Source organism: Macaca mulatta, chromosome X (genome assembly GCF_049350105.2).
Source record: "Macaca mulatta isolate MMU2019108-1 chromosome X, T2T-MMU8v2.0, whole genome shotgun sequence".
In the NCBI taxonomy this organism is placed as follows: Eukaryota; Metazoa; Chordata; class Mammalia; order Primates; family Cercopithecidae; genus Macaca; species Macaca mulatta.
Window position 1 is genome coordinate 57776916 of NC_133426.1, and position 21155 is coordinate 57798070.

General features: G+C 38.6%; 1 pseudogene; it reads left to right on the forward strand.

Annotated features, from left to right (window-relative positions):
* Window positions 1-3334: 3334 nt before the first annotated feature.
* On the forward strand, window positions 3335-4793 carry LOC709371 (keratin, type II cytoskeletal 8 pseudogene; annotated as a pseudogene).
* Window positions 4794-21155: the final 16362 nt, after the last annotated feature.

Below are 21155 nucleotides of genomic sequence, written 5' to 3' on the forward strand. Positions count from 1 at the left end.
AGGGAATCCTTTTCCCATTGCTTTTTATTTATTTATTTTTTTGGTCAGGTTTGTCAAAGGTGCAATGGTTGTAGATGTGTGGTTTTATTTCTGAGTTTTCTATTTTGTTCCATTGCTGTTTGTGCCTGTTTTTGTACCAGTATCATGCTGTTTTGGTTAGTGTAGCCCTGTAGTTTAGTTTGAAGTTGCGTAGCGCAATGCATCTAGCTTTGTCCTTTTTGCTTAGGATTGTCCTGCTTGCTGTTATTTTTAATGGCAAAAATCGCAATTACTTTTGCATCAACATAATGCTTTATTTGTACTGTTGTTTCATGATAGAGTTTTTTTGCTTTATTTTCTTATATAATTATTCATTTGTTTACTTTGGATTCAGGAATACACGTGCAAATTTGTTACTTGGACATATTGCACGATGGTAAGATTTGAGCTCCTATTAGACCCATCATGCAGATATTGAACATATTACCCAATAGGCAAATTTTCAATGCTTGCCTATTTCTTCCTTTTCCCCTTTTGGAGTCCTCAGTGTATATTATTCCCATCTCTCTGTAATGTTCTCTTTAGCTCATCCATGTTGACATTAATGACAGGATGTCTTTCTTCTCAATGGCTGAATAGTATTCCATTACATATATGTAGCACGTTTTATTTATCCATTCATTTGTTGTTGAACACTTAGGTTGATTTTACATGTTGGTTGTTGTGAATAGTGTTGTAATAAACATGAAATTGCAGATATCTCTTTAACACACTCATTTCCTTTCCTTTGAATAGTTACCCAGTAGTAAGAGTAGTGTGGTTGCTGCATCATATGGTAGATTTAGTTATAGTTTTTTGAGCAATCTTAATATTGTGTTTCATAATAATGGCACTAACACTTATGTTCCCACTAATAGTGTATAAAAGTTCCTCTTTCTCCACAACCTCATCAGCATTTATTATTTTGTCTTTTTAATAATATTCATTCTAAAGGAGTAGTATATTTCATTGTGGTTTTTACTTTCTTGCTCTTCATTATTAGGGATGTTAAGCATTTTTTTCATATACATGTTGGCAATTTGTAAGTATTTATTTTGATTTTTGTATATAGTGAAATTGGGGCCTAGATTTATTCTACTGCATATAAATACTCACTTTATCTAGCACCATTTATTGAAGAGACTGTTCTTTCCTCAATTTACATTTTAGGTGCTTTTGCCAAAAATGAGTTGCCAATGAATTCATTGATTTATATCTGAGTTCTCTATTCTTTTCCATTGTTTTATGTATCTGATTTTATGCCAGGTCCATTGTGTTTTCGTTACTATAGCTTTGTGGTATATTTTGATGTCAGGTAGTGTAGTGCCTGTAGCTTTTTATCGCTCAGTATTGTTTTGGCCTTTTGTAGTATTTTGTGGTGCCATAACAATTTTACTTTTTTTTTTTTTCTGTTTCTGTGAAGAATTTTTTTGGTATTTGCATTAAATCTGTGGATCATTTTTGGTATATACTCATTTTCATAATACTAATTCTTCCAATCAATCATCATGAAATTCCCTTTTACTATTTTTTCTTAAATTACTTTCATCAGTGTTTTATAGTAGTTATTGCAAAGTTTTCTCACCTCTTTGGTTAAATTTATTTCTTGATATATTCATTTGTTGTTGTTATTATAAATGCGTTTGCTTTCTTTATTGCTTTTTTCTACTAGTTTATTGTTACTGTATAGAAATGTTATAGATTTTTATATGTTGATTTCATATCTTGTGATTTCACCTAATTTGTTAATTAGTTTTACGTGTTGTGTTATGGAACTTTTAGGGTTTTTTTTTTACATTTGATATTATGTCATCTGCCAACAAGGACAATTTGAATTCCCTCTTTCCAATTTGAATGCTTTTTATTCATTTCTGTTGCCTAATTGCTCTGTGTAGTACTTCAAATATTTTTGTTTAATAAAGGCGTAAAAGCAGATATTTTTGTGTTCTTCCTGATATTAGAGGAAAGCTTTCAGCTTTGCCTCACACAGTATGTTGTTAGATGTCTGCTTGTGAAAATTTGTCCTGTATCGTATTGAGGTGGCCTTCCTTCTATACCTACTTTATTTTTTATCTGAAGAATGCCTCATGTTATCAAATACTTCCTCTTTGTCTATTGAGGTGATTATATAATGTGTGTTCTACATTCTGCTTATGTGATGTATCACATTTATTGATTTGTGTATGTTAAACCATCTTTTCACCTCTGGGATAAACTCACCTGATTATTGTGAATGATCTTTTTAATGTGCTTCTCAATTCAGTTGTCGAAGATTTTTGCATCTATATTCAACAGGGACATTAGACTACAGTTTTCATTGTTGTGTTCTTTCTGGCTTTGGTATCAGTATAATGCTGGTCTCATAGAATTAGTTTGGGTGAATTTCCTCCTTATTTAATTTTTTAAAGAATTTTGAGAAAAGTTAATACTGTTTTCCTTAAAATGATCGGCAGGATTCACTAGTGAAACTGTCAGTTCCTGGACTTTTCTTTAACGGGAGATTTTTTTCTTATTATTTTAATCTCCTCACTCATAATTGTATGCTCAGGCTTTCTATTTTTCCTTGGTTCAATCTTGATAGCCTTTTGTGTCCAGAAATTTATTTTTTCTGGTTTTCTAATTTGTTCTCTTAATTTATCTCAGATTATTCTAATGAGGATATTCTTGTATTCTCTTACAGTTGTCTGTAATAGACTCTAATGATCTTTTTTTTTTTTTTTTTTTTTTGATGGAGTCTCGCTCTGTCACCCAGGCTGGAGTGCAGTGGTGAGATCTCGGCTCACTGCAAGCTCCACCTCCTGGGTTCACGCCATTCTCCTCCCTCAGCCTCCCAAGTAGCTGGGACTACAGGCACCCACCACCATTCCTGGCTAATCGGTTTTTTTTTGTTTGTTTGTTTGTTTTGTATTTTTTGGTAGAGACGGGATTTCACCATGTTAGCCATGATGGTCTCGATCTCCTGACCTCATGATCCACCCGCCTTGGCCTCCCAAAGTGCTGGGATTACAGGCATGAGCCACCATACCCGACATCGAATGAACCTTTTAATTTTTGTGGTATCAAGTGTAAGGTCTTCTTTTTCTATTTCTGATTTTATTTATTTCCTGATTAGTCTAGTTTATGCTTTGTCAATTTTGTTTTATTTTTTTAAAAAACAGCTTTTTGTTTCATTGATTTTGTTATTGCTATTTCAGTGTCAATTTTGTTTATTTTTGTCTATTTTAAAATTTTTATTTTCTTGACCAAGAAGCAGCTTCTCCACTCCTTCTGGAATCTCCACCTGGTTTAGCCACTTGCCTCCACTCCTGCCTCCACCATGTTCATCAGGGTGAACCAGAAGTCCTACAAGGTGTCCACCTCTGACCCCTAGGTCTTCAGCAGCTGCTCCTACTCAGTTGGGTTTGGTGCCCACATCAGCTCCTTTAGCTTCTCCGGAGTGGGCAGCAGCAGCTTCCAGGGTGGCCTGGGCAGAGGCTATGGTGGGGCCAGCAGCATGGAAGGCATCACCACCATAATGGTCAACCAGAGCCTGCTGAGTCCCATTAACCTGGAGATGGACCCCAACATCCAGGCTATGTGCACCCAGGAGAAGGAGCAGATCAAGACCGTCAACAAGTTTGCCTCTTTCATCGACAAGGTGCAGTTCCTGGAGCAGCAGAACAGGATGCTGGAGAACAAGTGGAGTCTCCTGCAACAGCAGAAGATGACTCAGAGCAACCTAGACAACATGTTCGAGAGCTACATCAACAACCTTAGGTGACAGCTGAAGACTCTGGGCCAGAAGAAGCTGTAGTTGGAGGTAGAGCTTGGCAACATGCAGGAGCTTGTGGAGGACTTCAAGAACAAATATGAGGATGAGATCGATAAGCATACAGAGATGGAGAATGAATTTGTCCTCATCAAGAAGGATGTGGATGAAGCTTACATGAGCAAGGTAGAGCTGGAGTCTCACCTGGAAGGGCTGACTGATGAGATCAACTTCCTCAGGAAGCTGTATGAACAGGAGATCAGGCAGCTGCAGTCCCAGATCATGGACATGCCTGTGGTGCTGTCCATGGACAACAGCTACTCCCTGGACATGGACAGCATCATTGCTGAGGTCAAGGTGCAGTACGAGGAGATCACTAACCACAGCTGGGCTGAGGCTGAGAGAATGTACCAGATCAAGTATGAGGAACTGCAGACACTGGCTGGGGAGCATGAGGATGACCTACGTAGTACAAAGACTGAGATCTCCACCATAAACCGGAACATCAGCTGGCTCCAGGCTGAGATTGAGGGCCTCAAAGGCCAGAGGGCTTCTCTGGAGGCCACCATAGCAGATGCGGAACAGCGTGGGGAGCTGGCCATTAAGGATGCCAAGGCCAAGCTATCCGAGCTGGAGGCCGCCCTGCAGCAGGCCAAGCAGGACACAGTGCTGCAGCTGCGTGAGTACCAGGAGTTGATGAACTTCAAACTGGCCCAGGACATCGATATTGCCACCTACAGGAAGCTGCTGGAGGGCGAGGGGAGCCGGCTGGAGTCTGGGATGCAGAACATGAGTATCCATATGAAGACCACCAGTGGCTATGCAGGTGGTCTAAGCTTCGCCTATAGGGGCCTCACAAGCCCAGCCTCAGCTACAGCCTGGGCTCCAACTTTGGCTCTGGTGCTGGCTCCAGCTCCTTCAGCCACATCAGCTCCACCAAGGCCGTGATTGCGAAGATTGAGACCCGGGATGGGAAGCTGGTGTCCGAGTCCTCTGACGTCCTGCCCAAGTGAACAGCAGCGGCAGCCACTCCCAGCCTGCCCCTCCTGCCGCTGCCCTAGAACTTGGAGGCAGGCTGCTGTGCAGGGAAGCACAGGGAACACGAGACCCACCTGAGCCTCAACCCTAGCATTCAGCCCACCCGCGGGGGAGGTTGCGGCCTGGGGACCCCCCTTGCCTATGCCTCAAGCTACAAAACAATTCAATGGCTTTCTTTCTTTCTTTCTTTCTTTCTTTCTTTCTTTCTTTCTTTCTTTCTTTCTTTCTTTCTTTCTTTCTTTCTTTCTTTCTTTTTCTTTCTTTCTTTCTTTCTTTCTTTTTCTTTCTTTCTTTCTTTCTTTCTTTCTTTCTCTTTCTTTCTTTCTTACTTTCTTTCTCTTTCTTTCTTTTTTCTTTCCTTCTTTCTTTTTTCTTTCTTCCTTCTTTCTCTCTTCTTTTTCTTTTTTCTATTTTTCTTTTTTTTTCCTCATTTTTACATTAACTAATTTAATTTATCCAGTAGCCCTATAAAGATGATAGAATGTAATCTCCATTTCTCCAATGAAGACGGGAGAGCCTGGATAATTAGGCAAGAACACACAACTAGAAGACGGAAGAGCCAAGATTCAACTCAGCGGCCACATAGGACACCATGAGGCCATTCTGTCTCTCAGTAAAGGATGACAGTATATGACCCGGATTTTTTTTTTTTTTTTTTCTCTGAAGTAACACAGATTAGCTTTCATCATGAACATGTATAACTGGTGCTTGGGCTTTTCAGAAATCCTAATTACAAATATCTGTATTCTTATTGTGTTTATTATTCAAAGTGTCAAACATCTAACATCTAGGTAGGTGAGTTATTAGTTATATATTACATTGCTGTTATGTAGGTGAGTTATTTAGAGATTTTTGCTAAGCACCTCAGCCTTTAGAGAATTTTGCTAAGCACTTTGACTTTTTTTGGCTAAATTTTTTTATAATATAAAAATTTCCTTTTTTAAAATAAAGAGTCGGCTGGGCGCGGTGGCTCACTCCTGTAATCCCAGCACTTTGGGAGGCCGAGGAAGGTGGATCACGAGGTCGGGAGATCAAGACCATCCTGGCTAACATGGTGAAACCCTATCTCTACTAAAAATATAAAAAATTGGCCGGGCACGGTGGCGAGCACCTGTAGTCCCAGCTACTGGGGAGGCTGAGGCAGGAGAATGGAGTCAACCCAGGAGGAGGAGCTTGCAGTGAGCTGAGATCGCGCCACTGCACACCAGCCTGGGTGATAGAGTGAGACTGTGTCTCAGAAAAATAAATAAAATAAAATAAAATAAAATAAAATAAAATAAAATAAAATGTTACGGTTCTTGAGTCATTTGTTGTGATTATACTATTAATCTAGCATGTTGTGTTGATGTGAAAAAATATTTAACCGAACAATGTATTAGGTAAAATTTATTTTCTCAGGGATAGTGGTTTTTAAAATTTTTATTGACATTAGCATATTTTGGGTTGCAAACAGAATGATACTTATCGTTGTTAAAAGCCCACAATTCTGATATAAGCCCAAACGATTATTGTACATTAGAGTAGAAATGAGAGGGTGGGATGATTTGTACATAAAACACTAATGATATACAATTATTCACTCACAACGGACATGCTTTGTCTTTCTGTATATTCATTCATCATCAAGAATTATCTGTATCAGCACAGCACTTCAGACTTTTAGTACTCAAGTAATTTATGATGCTTAGAATTACATGCATTGGCAGACTATTTTTATAACTTTTAAACAGATGGTTTTATATCAGAGATTTTTATAAAGACAGGGAACAAATAGAAGTAAGGTTTTCATGGCCAAATTGTCTTTTGCTGTATGAATTTCTGCCAATTCAAGCATATTGAATGTATTTCTCTCTGAAATTATATTTCACAACTTGTAAATGTGTGTATGTCAATTTATTTATTTTTTTTCAAATGAAACAATAATTTTATTTTTAAACTTTTTAATTTTTGTCAAATTTAAACATTCATATGGTTTGAATTTTCAAAAATATTTGTAGGACTTACAATGATAAACGTCAGTCTCCCATTTCACTCTTCTTACCACCTGAATCTCCCTTTTCAGATGTAATCACTTTTCATGCATTTAACTTTTTCTACTGACAGGTCTCTCTTTTTTATTTTTTTGAAGTTCTAACTATTTTTTTAATTTATTTTTTATTATTATTATACTTTAAGTTCTAGGGTACATGTGCATAACGTGCAGGTTTGTTACAATGTATACTTGTGCCATGTTGCTGTGCTGCACCCATCAACTCGTCAGCACCCATCAACACGTCATTTACATCAGGTATAACTCCCAATGCAATCCCTCCCCCCTCCCCCTCCCCATGATAGGCCCCGGTGTGTGATGTTCCCCTTCCCGAGTCCAAATGATCTCATTGTTCAGTTCCCACCTATGAGTGAGAACATGCGATGTTTGGTTTTCTGTTCTTGTGATAGTTTGCTAAGAATGATGGTTTCCAGCTGCATCCATGTCCCTACAAAGGACACAAACTCATCCTTTTTTATGGCTGCATAGTATTCCATGGTGTATATGTGCCACAGTTTCTTAATCCAGTCTGTCACTGATGGACATTGGGGTTGATTCCAAGTCTTTGCTATTGTGAATAGTGCCACAATAAACATACGTGTGCATGTGTCTTTATAGCAGCATGATTTCTAATCCTTTGGGTATATCCCCCATAATGGGATGGCTGGGTCATATGGTACTTCTAGTTCTAGATCCCTGAGGAATCGCCATACTGTTTTCCCTAATGGTTGAACTAGTTTACAATCCCACCAACAGTGTAAAAGTGTTCCTATTTCTCCACAGCCTCTCCAGCACCTGTTGTTTCCTGACTTTTGAATGATCGCCATTCTAACTGGTGTGAGATGGTATCTCATTGTGGTTTTGATTTGCATTTCTCTGATGGCCAGTGATGATGAGCATTTTTTCCTGTGTCTGTTGGCTGTATGAATGTCTTCTTTTGAGAAATGTCTGTTCATATCCTTTACCCACTTTTTGATGGGGTTGTTTGTTTTTTTCTTGTAAATGTGTTTGAGTTCTTTGTAGGTTCTGGATATTAGCCCTTTTTCAGATGAGTAGATTGCAAAAATTTTCTCCCACTCTGTAGGTTGCCTGTTCACTCTGATGGTAGTTTCTTTTGCTGTGCAGAAGCTCTTTAGTTTAATTAGATCCCATTTGTCAATTTTGGCTTTTGCTGCTGTTGCTTTTGGTGTTTTAGACATGAAGTCTTTGCCCATGCCTATGTCCTGAATGGTATTACCTAGGTTTTCCTCTAGGGTTTTTATGGTATTAGGTCTAACATTTAAGTCTCTATTCCATCTTGAATTAATTTTCGTATAAGGAGTAAGGAAAGGATCCAGTTTCAGCTTTCTACTTATGGCTAGCCAATTTTCCCAGCACCATTTATTAAATAGGGAATCCTTTCCCCATTTCTTGTTTCTCTCAGGTTTGTCAAAGATCAGATGGCTGTAGATGTGTGGTATTATTTCTGAGGACTCTGTTCTGTTCCATTGGTCTATATCTCTGTTTTGATACCACTACCATGCTGTTTTGGTTACTGTAGCCTTGTAGTTTAGTTTGAAGTCAGGTAGCGTGATGCCTCCAGCTTTGTTCTTTTGACTTAGGATTGTCTTGGAGATGCGGGCTCTTTTTCGGTTCCATATGAACTTTAAAACAGTTTTTTTCCAATTCTGTGAAGAAACTCGTTGGTAGCTTGATGGGGATGGCATTGAATCTATAAATAACCTTGGGCAGTATGGCCATTTTCACGATATTGATTCTTCCTATCCATGAGCATGGTATGTTCTTCCATTTGTTTGTGTCCTCTTTGATTTCACTGAGCAGTGGTTTGTAGTTCTCCTTGAAGAGGTCCTTTACATCCCTTGTAAATTGGATTCCTAGGTATTTTATTCTCTTTGAAGCAATTGTGAATGGAAGTTCATTCATGATTTGGCTCTCTGTTTGTCTCTTACTGGTGTATAAGAATGCTTGTGATTTTTGCACATTAATTTTGTATCCTGAGACTTTGCTGAAGTTGCTTATCAACTTAAGGAGCTTTTGGGCTGAGACAATGGGGTTTTCTAAATATACAATCATGTCATCTGCAAACAGGGACAATTTGACTTCTTCTTTTCCTAACTGAATACCCTTGATTTCTTTCTCTTGCCTGATTGCCCTAGCCAGAACTTCCAACACTATGTTGAATAGGAGTGGTGAGAGAGGGCATCCCTGTCTTGTGCCAGTTTTCAAAGGGAATTTTTCCAGTTTTTGCCCATTCAGTATGATATTGGCTGTGGGTTTGTCATAAATAGCTCTTATTATTTTGAGGTACGTTCCAGCAATACCAAATTTATTGAGCGTTTTTACCATGAAGGGCTGTTGAATTTTGTCAAAAGCCTTTTCTGCATCAACGGAGATAATCATGTGGTTCTTGTCTTTGGTTCTGTTTATATGCTGGATTATGTTTATTCATTTGTGAATGTTGAACCAGCCTTGCATCCCAGGGATGAAGCCCACTTGATCATGGTGGATAAGCTTTTTGATGTGCTGCTGAATCTGGTTTGCCAGTATTTTATTGAGGATTTTTGCATCGATGTTCATCAGGGATATTGGTCTAAAACTCTCTTTTTTTGTTGTGTCTGTGCCAGGCTTTGGTGTCAGGATGATGTTGGCCTCATAAAATGAGTTAGGGAGGATTCCCTCTTTTTCTATTGATTGGAATAGTTTCAGAAGGAATGGTACCAGCTCCTCCTTGTACCTCTGGTAGAATTCAGCTGTGAATCCATCTGGTCCTGGACTTTTTTTGGTTGGTAGGCTATTAATTATTGCCTCAATTTCAGAGCCTGCTATTGGTCTATTCAGGGATTCAACTTCTTCCTGGTTTAGTCTTGGAAGAGTGTAAGTGTCCAGGTAATTATCCATTTCTTCTAGATTTTCTAGTTTATTTGCGTAGAGGTGTTTATTGTATTCTCTGATGGTAGTTTGTATTTCTGTTGGGTCGGTGGTGATATCCCCTTTATCATTTTTAATTGTGTCGATTTGATTCTTCTCTCTTTTCTTCTTTATTAGTCTTGCTAGCGGTCTGTCAATTTTGTTGATCTTTTCCAAAAACCAACTCCTGGATTCATTGATTTTTTGGAGGGTTTTTTGTGTCTCTATCTCCTTCAGTTCTGCCCTGATCTTAGATATTTCTTGCCTTCTGCTAGCTTTTGAATGCGTTTGCTCTTGCTTCTCTAGTTCTTTTAATTGTGATGTTAGAGTGTCAATTTTAGTTCTTTCCTGCTTTCTCTTGCGAGCATTTAGTGCTATAAATTTCCCTCTACACACTGCTTTAAATGTGTCCCAGAGATTTTGGTATGTTGTATTCTATTTTCCTTTCTTTTTCTTTCTCTTTCTTTCTTTGTTTCTTTTCTTTCTCTTTCTTTCTTCCTTTCTTCTTTCTTTCTTTCTCTTTCTTTCTTTTCTTTTCTTTCCTTTCTCTTTCTTTCTCTTTCTTTCTTTCTTTCTTTCTTTCTTTCTTTCTTTCTTTCTTTCTTTCTTTCTGTCTTTCTTTCTTTCTGTCTTTCTTTCTTTTTTTCTTTCTTTCTTACTTTTTTCCAAAAGAAAACCCCAACTGGCTCAAAAAAAAAATCTTTTCTTTTACTTATTTTGCATTTGATTCAATCCTAATTTTATAATTCCTTGACATGCAATATTAAATTGTGTATTTGAGTTTTTTTTACATTCATGTAGATGTTTATTACTATAAACCTTCTGCTTTACACTGCTTTTGTTGTATCCCATTTTTCTTGGTATGTCATGTTTTTTCATATCTTTAAGAGAATTTTAATTTTTTTCTACTTTATTCACTGATTCATTTGTTGCTCAGGAATATTTTATTTAATTTCCATGTATTTGTATAGTTTTGAATATTCCTTTTGTTATTAGTTTTTAGTTTTATTCAATTTTGTACTTGAAATTATTTCAATTCTTTAAAATTTGTTGAGGCTTGTTTTTGGCTCAACATGTAATGTATACTGGAGAATGTTTCATACACTGATGAGAATAATGTGTATTCTGTAGCTGTTGGATAAAAAATTTTGTAAATATCACCTAGGTGCATTTGGTTTAAAGGGCAGTTTAAATCTAATCTTTCTTTGTGTATTTTCTGCCCAGATGATTTGTCCAATGCTAATAGTTGAGTGCTAAGTTCTCCAGTCATTATTTTTATTTATTTACTTAGAGACAGGGTCTTACTCTGTAGCCCAGGCTGGAGTGCAGTGGCACAGTCATGGCTCACTGCAGTCTTGACTTCAGAGGCTCAAGTCATGCTCCAGCCTCAGCCTCCCAAATAGCTGGGCATACAGGTGTGCATAAATATGCTGAGCTTTTTTTTTTTAAATTTTTTGTAAAGACATGGTCTCATTATTTTGCCCAGGCTTCCAATCATTATTGTAGTAAAATATCTTTCTCCATTTAGATCTAATAAGATCTAATAATGCATGGTTTATATAACTGGAAGTTCTGGTGTTGATTGCATATATATTTACCATTGTTATATCTGCTTTCTTAATTGATCACATTATTATATATATTAACTGTATTTATCTCTTTTTACAGTTTTTGCCTTAAAGTCTGTTTTATCTGATATAAACATAGCTATTGTTGCTTGCTTTTTATTTCTGTTGTGTGAAATATCTTTTTCCATCCCTTCACTTTTATTCTATGTGTGTCATTAAAGGTTCCTTTTTAGGCAGCTGATATTGTAGCCATGATTTTAGTTTTATTCATTTTTCCAGTCAGTATTATTAAGTGAGCAATTTAATCCATTTATACTTAATGCTGTGATGAAGATGACTTAATATTGTTATTTCATTGTCTTTTGGGTGTTTTGCATATCATTTATCCCTTTCTTCCTCTCTTATCATCATTGCAGTTTGGTGGTTTTCTGTAGTGGTAACATTTGCATCCTTTCTCTTTCTTATTTGTGTGTCTGTTCTACCAGTAACTTTCACACTTCTGTGTTTTTGTAATGGTACATATTGTCCTTTTGTTTCCAGATGTAAGACTCTCTCAAGAATTTTTTGTAAGGCAGACCTATTGGTGGAGAATGCCTTAGTTTTTGCTTATATGGGAAAGATTATCTTTCTCTTTTAATATTGCAGGATGTCCTGGCTGGGTATAGTATTCTTGGCTGACAGTTTTTTTTTCTTTCCACAGTCTGAATGTATTAACTTATTCTCTATTGGCTTTTAAGATTTCTGCCAAGAAATCTGAGATTATTCTAATGAGAATATTCTTGCATGTGATTGTTTTTTATCTTGCTGTTTTAATAATTATCTCTTAGTCTTTTGACTTCTGACAATTTGACCATAGTATTACCCCTGAGAACAGATTCTTGGGTTGAATATGTTTTGGAATCTTTGAGCTTCCTGGATCTAAATGTTTATATCTCCCTCACAACTTGGAAATTTTTCAGCTATTCACTTACTAAATGTGTTTTCTATGCCTTTTCCTATCCCTTCTTTTTCTGAAACTCCTGTCATACAAATAGTTGTTCACTAATGGTGTCGCATAAATTTTGCAGTCTCTCTTCACTCTTTTTTATTTTCAATTCTTTTTTTCCCTCTGACTGGGTAATTTCTAATAACCAACTTTGTAGTTCAAAGGTTCTTTTTTCTCATCTTGATCTTCCATTGAAGCTCTCCTTCCTGTTGTGATTTTATTTTGTTCATTAAATTCTTCAGATGTAAGATTTCTGTCTTCTTCTTTTTTATAGTATTTATTTTTTGAAAAAGTTCCTGTTTATATTGTAAATTGTTTTCCTGATTTTGTTGAATTTTCTCACTGTACTTTCTTGCATCTTGTGAAATTACTTTAATATTCTTGTTTTGAGTTCTTTCTCTGGCAATTTGTAGATTTCCCTTTTATAGCAGTATGTTATTGGAGAGTAACAGTGTTTCTTTGTTGGTGTCTTATTTCTTGTTTTTTTGTTTGTTTGTTTTTCTGTTTGTTTCTTGTGTGTTTGCATTGATGTTTGTGAAACTGATAGGACAATTGTATTTCCAAAATTTTAAAAGTGTCTTTCAGAGAGAAATAATTCCACATTTTGGGGGTTTTAGTGAGCCAGTAGGGAAGGGTGCAGTTACTCTGTTTAATGGTAGATTCATTGGTATACTCTTCATGCAGTTTCTTCAGCTGTGTTCAGTTTGACAATAACTGTGATTGCCTTGGTGGCTGGGGCTGTAGAAGTTTATAGCAGCAGCAGCAGCAGCAACAGCAGCAGCAGCATAGTTTGTTAATGTCCTTGTTGGTAAGAGCACTTGAGTTCCTCTTATTCTGTTTTTTCCCAAAATGAGGAGAATCAACCAAGTGATGGCAGCAGTCACTGCCATCGTGCTGGCTGCAGCAGGGAGGCATGGCTGAGGTTGCATACTCCATGGAGCCAGTGGAAGCCAAGGACCAGCGGTAGCTTTGCCCCTTCTGAGTTGGGATGGGAGCTCCCCAGGTTCAGCTGCAGCCACCCAAACCATGGCTGCAAACCCAGGCACCTCACTCCATGGAGCAGGCAAAAAACCCCTGCCTCCTGGGTTGGGCTGCAGCTATCCAAGTTGTGGCTGCAGATCCAAGCCTCCCTGTGCTATTGGTGGGGCCCAGGAGTAGGCAGACTCTCTGCCCCTTGGGTTCAGGTCCATTTGTTCAACCCACAGCTGCAGACCTAGGTCTCCTGCTCCACTAAGCAGGCAGGAGTTGGGATGAACAGAAGCCCCACCATTTCCCAGTTGGCAGGGTGGGAGCTACCCAGGTGCAGCTGCAGCTTTCATCCCAGATGCACAACCTGGTGAATCCTCATGGCCTGGAAAGGCCCCAACCCGTATTCCAAAAGGCTTGGGGGTATCTTCTCCTGCTGCTTGGTCTCTCTCTGCTCCCAGGACCTGCTCTTATCTGAGTGTGGGGTTGAGGTCAAAACAGGGCACTGTCACAGCCTGGCAGGTGTGCACATGCTCAGGGAAATATTGACATGCTGTCTCCCTGCCCTCTTGTCACCCTCCGGAATTTAGGCCCCAATGAGCATGAGATGGGAAGCTAAGTGGGAAGCTGAGGGGGGCTGGGCACTTGCCTGCAGGTGCCCCTTTGTGTCAGCAGCCTGGGCACCATGGATGATTGCAGGAGGCAGACAGGCTCCTGAGTGGAAAGGGGAGGGTCTCCAGTGAAGACTCACCTTCAGGCCAGGCTGCCAGTCCTGTCGACCAGAGGGGGGACTTTATGGTGCTTTTTTTCTGGACCTGCCAGTGGCCACTGATGTACAAATAGGCATGCACTTCCTCCCTTCTGAGGTTCATAAATGCCCTAGGCTCAGCCTAAGCAGTGCAGAGGACTGAGAGGACAGAAAGGATGGAGAGACAATGGAACGATCAACTGCAGAGAGGAGCTACCCTCTCTACTGAGAACTTCAGAGAACTGCAGAGACATGGGGACTACGAGCTGCAGAGAGAAGCAACCCTCTCCAGGGTCTCCTCTTTGCTGAGAGCAGCAGATGTTGATTTGACCAGTAGCAGAGAGTATCTACCATCTCCAATGCCTCCTCTCTGCTGAAAGCTGAATACTTGATGGGATGATCTGCTTATAGAGAGGAGTTACACACTGTGGGTCTCCTCTGAGCTGTTCCAACACTTAAAAAACCTCCTCTTAGTCTTGTTTACCCTTCACTTGTCTGCATGCTTCAGTCTTCCTGGATGCAGACAAAAACTTGGGCCAAGGCACCACCAGCCACAGAGGATTGTGAGCAGAAAATTGACACCTTAAAGATCCTGTCACACAAGGGGACTCATTTTAGTGTCAGGTCTTACATGGCCTACAAGCTACTTCAGCAGTGCTTTATTCCAGGTGCAGTGATCAGAGCAGTCGTAAGGTTGGGATCCTAGGCTTGGGGTCTTCTGAACCTACTTTGGCACCTGGATGTTGGTTTGTAAGTTTTGTCTCTGTGGCATTATTAGATTTAGGTTGTCCACAGTGCCACAATCTGTAACTCTGAGGCACTTTTTAGCAGCTCAGGCCCAGGGGTGGATTGTAGCTGTGGATCTATTCCTAGGGGACAGAACACAAAATTCATGATACTTCAGAGATGAAGGGGCTCTCTGGAGGTTTGCACCTGGAAAGAAGTTTACTGCTTCAACTTGATAGCCTGATCTAACAAGGCTCAGTAGCAACTTGTTCCCCAGGGAATAAGGCACCATGTAGTGGTTACTCTCTATTTTTTATGAGAGTTATTATAAAAAAAAAAGTGTTGAATTTTGCTCAATGCTTCTTTTCTGCACAAATTTATTTTAGAATGGGATTTAATTATTTAGCCTATTAATATTATTCTTAGTTTGCTAAGAATAATGGCCTCCACCTCCATCCATGTTTCTGCAAAGAACATTATCTCATTTCTTTTTATGGCTGCATAGTATTCCATGGTGTATATGTACCATATTTACTTTATCGAGGGTATCATTGCTGGGCATTTAGGTTGATTCCATGTGTTTACTCTGGTGGATAGTGCTGCAATGAGCATAAACTTGCATGCTTCTTTATAAGAGAATGATTTATATTCTTTTGGGTATACACCCAGAAATGGAATTTCTGGGTTGAATGGTATTTCTGCCTCTAGGTCTTTAAAACATCACCACACTATCTTCCAAAATGGTTGAACTAACTTACCCTGTCACCAACAGTGTAAAAAGCATTCGCTTTTATCCACAACCTCGCCAGCATTTGTTTTTTGACTTTTTAGTAATAACCATTTGACTGGTGTGAGATGGTATCTCATTGTGACTTTGATTTGCTTTACTCTAATGATCAGTGATGTTAAGCTTTTTTCATATGTTTTTTTGCCTCATGTGTGCCTTCTTTTGAGAAATGTTTGATCATGTTCTTTGCCTACATTTTAATGAAGTCCTTTTGTTCTTGTAAATTTGTATAAGTTCCTTACAGATGCTGGATATTAGACCTCTGTCTGATTGATAGATTGAAAAATTGTATGCATTCTGCAGATTGTCTATTTACTCTGCTGATAGTTTCTTTTGTTGTGCAGAAGCTCTTTAGTTTAATCAGATCCTATTTATCAATTTTTGCTTTTGACACAATTGCTTTTGGCATCTCTGTCATAAAATCTTTTCTTATGACTATGTAATAAATTATATTGTCTAGATTTTCTTCCAAGGTTTTTATAAATTTGGGTTTTACATTTAAGTCTTCAATTTATCCCGAGTTGATTTTTGTGTATGGTGTAAGGAAGGGGTCCAGTTTCAATTTTCTGCATATGACTGGCCTGTTCTCCCAGTAGCATTTATTAAATAGGATATTCTTTTTGCATTGCTTGTTTTCATGAAGTTTGTCAAAGATCAGATGGTCGCAGTTGTGCAATCTCAATTCTGGGTTCTCTATTCTGTTTCATTGGTCTATGTATCTGTTCTTGTGCAAGTACCATGCTGTTTTAATTACTGTAATTTTGTAGTATAGTTTGAAGACAGGTAGTGTGATGCCTCTGTCTTTGTGCTTTATGCTTAGGATTGTCTTGGCTATTCGGGGTCTTCTTTCATATGAATTTAAAAATAGTTTTCTCTAATTCCGTGAAGAATATCAATGGTGGTTTACTGGGAATAGCATTGAATCTATAAACTGCTTTGAGCAATATGTCCATTTTCATGATATTGATTTTTCCTATCCATGAGCATGGGATGATTTCTCATTGGTTTGTGTTATCTCTGATATCTTTGAGCAGTGGTTTGTAGTTCTCCTTGAAAAGGTGATTCACTTCTCTTGTTAGCTGTATTCTTAGATATTTTATTCCTTTTGTTGCAATTATGAATGGGACTTCATTTGAGATTTGGCTCTCGGTTTGCCTGTTGGTGGTGTATAAAAATGACAACATATTTGCGCATCAACTTTGTATCCTGAGAGTTTTCTAAAGTTGCTTATCAGCTTAAGAAGCTTTTGGGTTGAGATCGCAGGGTTTTCTAGACATAGGATTATGCCATCTGCAATCAAAGATAGTTTAACTTCATCTCTTGCTATTTGAATACGCTTTATTTCTTTCTTATGCCTGATTGCACTAGCCAGAACTTCCAATAGTATGATGAATAGGAGTGTTGAGAGAGTGCAAACTTGTCTTGTGCCAGTTTTCAAGGGCAATTCTTCCAGCTTTTGACCATTCATTATGATATTGGTTGTGGGTTTGTCAAATATGGCTCTTATTGTTTTGACATATGTCCCTTCAGTACCTAGCTTATTGAAAGTTTTTAACATGAAGTCATGTTGAATTTTATCAAAGGCTTTTTCTGCATCTATTGAGATAATTATGTGGTTTATGTCTTTAGTTCTGTTCATGTAATGAATCATATTTATTGATTTGCACATGTTAAATCAACCTTGAATCCCAGGGATAAAGCCTACTTGATCGTGGTGGATAAACTTTTTGATGTGCTGGTAGATTCAGTTTGCCAGTATTTTAAATGAGGATTTTTGCATCAATGTTTTTCTTGGATATTGGACTGAAGTTTTCCTTTTTTGTTGTATCTCTGCCAGGTTTTAGTATCAGCATGATGCTGACCTCATAAAATGAGTTACAGAGGAGTCCCTCCTCCTCAATTTTTTGGAATAGTTTTAGTAAGTATGGTATCAGCTTTCCTATGTAATTCTGGTAGAGTTCAGTTGTGAATCCATCTGGTCCTGGGTTTTCTTTTTTTGGTTGGTATGCTATTTATTACTGCCTCAATTTCAGAGCTTGTTATTTGTCTATTCATGGATCCAATTTCTTCCTGGTTCAGTCTTTGAAGGGTGTATGTGTCCAGGAATATACCTATGTCTTCTAGATTTTCTAGCTTATGTATATAGAGGTATTTATAATGCTGTTTGATGGTAATTTGTCTTTCTGTGAGGTGAAAGGTAATATTCCCCTTATGATTTCTGATAGTGTTTATTTCAATCTTCTCTCTTTTTTTTATTAGTCTAGCTGGTGGTCTATTTTATTTTTCAAAAAAACAGCTCTGGATTCATTGATCTTTTGAAGGTTTTTTTTATGTCTCTGTCTTCTTCAGTTTAGTTCTGATTTTGATTATTTATTGTCTTCTGCAAACTAAGAACCTTTGTAAAATCAGGTGAGCAATCACTGTACCTGGTTCTAATTTCATATCGCTAAAAGAGGCACTGAAGAGATAGAAAAAGCAGACCTGGATCATTGATGCCACCCCTGTAGCTCGGGCATCAGCAGTGTGGTGCAGAGTGTCTCTGGGCACTGGGGGAGGTTTAACAGCAACAGTGAGGCACTGAACACAGTGTTGTCCTGTTAGACCAGAAAGGAAAACCAGAACCACCTCAGCTGAAGCCTGGTCATGTAGGAAGCATTTAAATTAGTCTTAGCCAGAGGTGAATCACCAACATCAACAGTCCCAACTTGAGTGCCCACAAACCTCACCATCAAGAGCCAAAGTGCTTTCAACCTTTAAATAAACGTTAAAAGCAGTATAGGCCATGAGGATAGTAACTCATGGCGAGGTCTAGGAATGAACTAGGCCCACAGACAGTGGATTTGGTCATGGGGTCGGGGGAGCATGCAGCATACTGAGACTTGAGACACCAGTTGGGGCAGCCAAGGGAGTGCTGGCATTACCTCTCTCCTAGTCACAGGATGCACAGCTCAGGGCTCCAAAGGAGACCCCTACCTTCCTCCTGAAGAGAGGAGAGGGAAGAGTGGGAACAACTTTGTTTTGAATCTTGGATACCAGCTGAGCCACAGCTGGAAAGGACACCACTCACAATCATGAAGCCTCCATTCCAGGCCCTATTTCCCAGAAAACATTTCTAGAAACACGCTGGGCTGGAAGAAAACCAGCTACCTTGGAAGCAAGAACCCAGTCCTGCCAGCATTTATTACCTGCTAACTGAAGTACCCTGGGGCACTGCATAACCAGTAGTTATAACCAGGTACTACATCAAGGGCCTTGGTGAGCCTCTGAGACTTGCTGGCTTCAGGTGAGATTCAGCATATTACCAGCTCTGGTTGCTATGGGGAAAAACTCCTTCTGCAGGAAAGAAATAAAAAAAAATTAAAGGGGACTTTGTCTTGAACCATAAATACTGACACCACCACAGAGGGTAAAGCACCAAGCAAACTGTTGGGTTCCCAATTTCAGGACTTGACTCTCGGATGGCATTTATGGACCTGTACTGGGCCAGAGAGGATTCCTCTGCCCTAAAGGGTGAGTCCCAGCTAGGCAGCATTCATCATAAAGCTTCCTGGCCTGGGACTTAAGAAACCTTGAGCCTTAAGGGAACACTGATGGTAGTCTGGCAGTACTCCTCATGGCCAGGGCTGGCAGTGGCTATGGGAGAAAATCCCTCTGCCTTTGAAAGGGGTGGGAAGGACTGCATCTTGTGGTTTGAATGCCAGCTCAGCCACAATATGATAAAATACCAGGAAGACATCTAAAGTTTTGGACTGTAGTCCCTGACTTTTAGATGGCACTACTGAACTCACCCAAGGCCTGGGAACCTCATTTCCCTGAAGGAAAGAACGCAGGCTTAGTTGGCTTTGCCACTTGCTGATTACAGAGCCTCATGGCATTGAGAAAACATAGGCAGTAGCTAGAAAGTGGTTACAGGAGGCCTTGGATGAGACCCAGCACTGGGTTAGCTTAAGGTCTGATCCAGCAGGGTCCTAGTTGTGGTGGACACAAGGGTGCTGGTGTCACTTCACCTCCAGCTTTAAGTGGCTCAGAACAGGGACAGAAACTTAGTTTGTTTGGGAAAAAGTAAGGGTAAAGAATAAGAGTCTCTGCCTGGTAATCCAGATCATTCTCCTGGATATTGTCTGAGACCAACAATGTAGTAACTCTACCAGTTTGCAAAACCCACAGCTTGACTGAGAGTTTGGGATAACTTTAAAGCAGAAACAGCTTAAATCACAACACTCAAGTCTTTTCAAATATCTGGAAAGCCTTCCCAAGAAGGATGACTACAAATAAGCCCAGACAGTGAAGGCTACAATGAAAACTTAACTCTTCAATGCCTGGACACTGAAGAATATCTACTAGAATCAACATTATCCAGGAAGTTATGCCTTCACCAAATGAACTAAATAAAGCACCAGTGATCAATTCTAGAGAAACAGAGATACCTGATCATTCAGACAAAGAATTTAAAATAACTGTTTAGGAAACTCAAAGAAATTTGATACCACAGAATTAATTTAGAATTTTATCTGATAAATTTAACAAAGGTATTGAAATAATAGAAAAAAAATCGAGCAGAAATTCTGGAATGGAAAAATGAAATGGACATAAAGAAGAATGCATCCGAGTCCTTTGACAGCAGAATAAACTGAGAAAAAGAAAAAAAAAATAGTGAACTCGAAGACAAGATATTTATAAATACACAGTCAGAGGAGACACACACAAAAAAGAATAAAAAACAGTAAAGTACATCCACTAGATATAGAAAATCGTCTCGAAGAGGCAAATCTAAGAGTTGTTGGCTTTAAAATTGAGGTAAAGAAAGAGATAGGGATAGAAAGTGTATTCAAAGTGATAATAACAGATAACTTCCCAAACCTAGAGAAAAATATCAATATCCAAGTACATGAGGGTTAAAGAACATCAAGCAGACTTAACACAAACAAGACTACATCTTGACATTTAATAGTAAAACTTCCAAAGGTCAAGAAGAAAGAAAACATTCTAAAAGTAGCAAGAAAATGAAAATAACATAAAATGAAGCTCCAATATTTCTAGCAGCAGACTTTCAGTTGAAACTTTACAGTCCAGAAGAAAGTGGCATGAGATATTTAAAGTATTGAAAGAAAAGAAACTTGCCCCAGGATGCTATATTGAGTGAAAATATTCTTCAAATATAAAGCAAATATAAAGATCTTCCCAGATCACAAAAGTTGGGGAATTTCATTATACCAGACCCATCGTACAAGAAATGTTAAAGGAAGTACTTTAATTAAAAAGAAAAAAAGTACATTAATGAGCAATAAATAATTACCTGAAGGTACAGAACTCACTGGTAATAGTAAGTACACAGAAAAACACAGAATATAACTGTGGTGTGTAAAGTACTCTTATCCTAAGTAGAAAGACTAAATCAAAAATAATAACTACTACAACTTTTCAAAGCATATTGAGTACAATAAGATATTGCAGCACCATTCACAATAGCAAAGACTTGGAATCAACCCAAATGTCCATCAGTGACAGACTGGATTAAGAAAATGTGGCACATATACACCATGGAATACTATGCAGCCATAAAAAAGGATGAGTTTGTGTCCTTTGTAGGGACATGGATGCAGCTGGAAACCATCATTCTTAGCAAAGTATCACA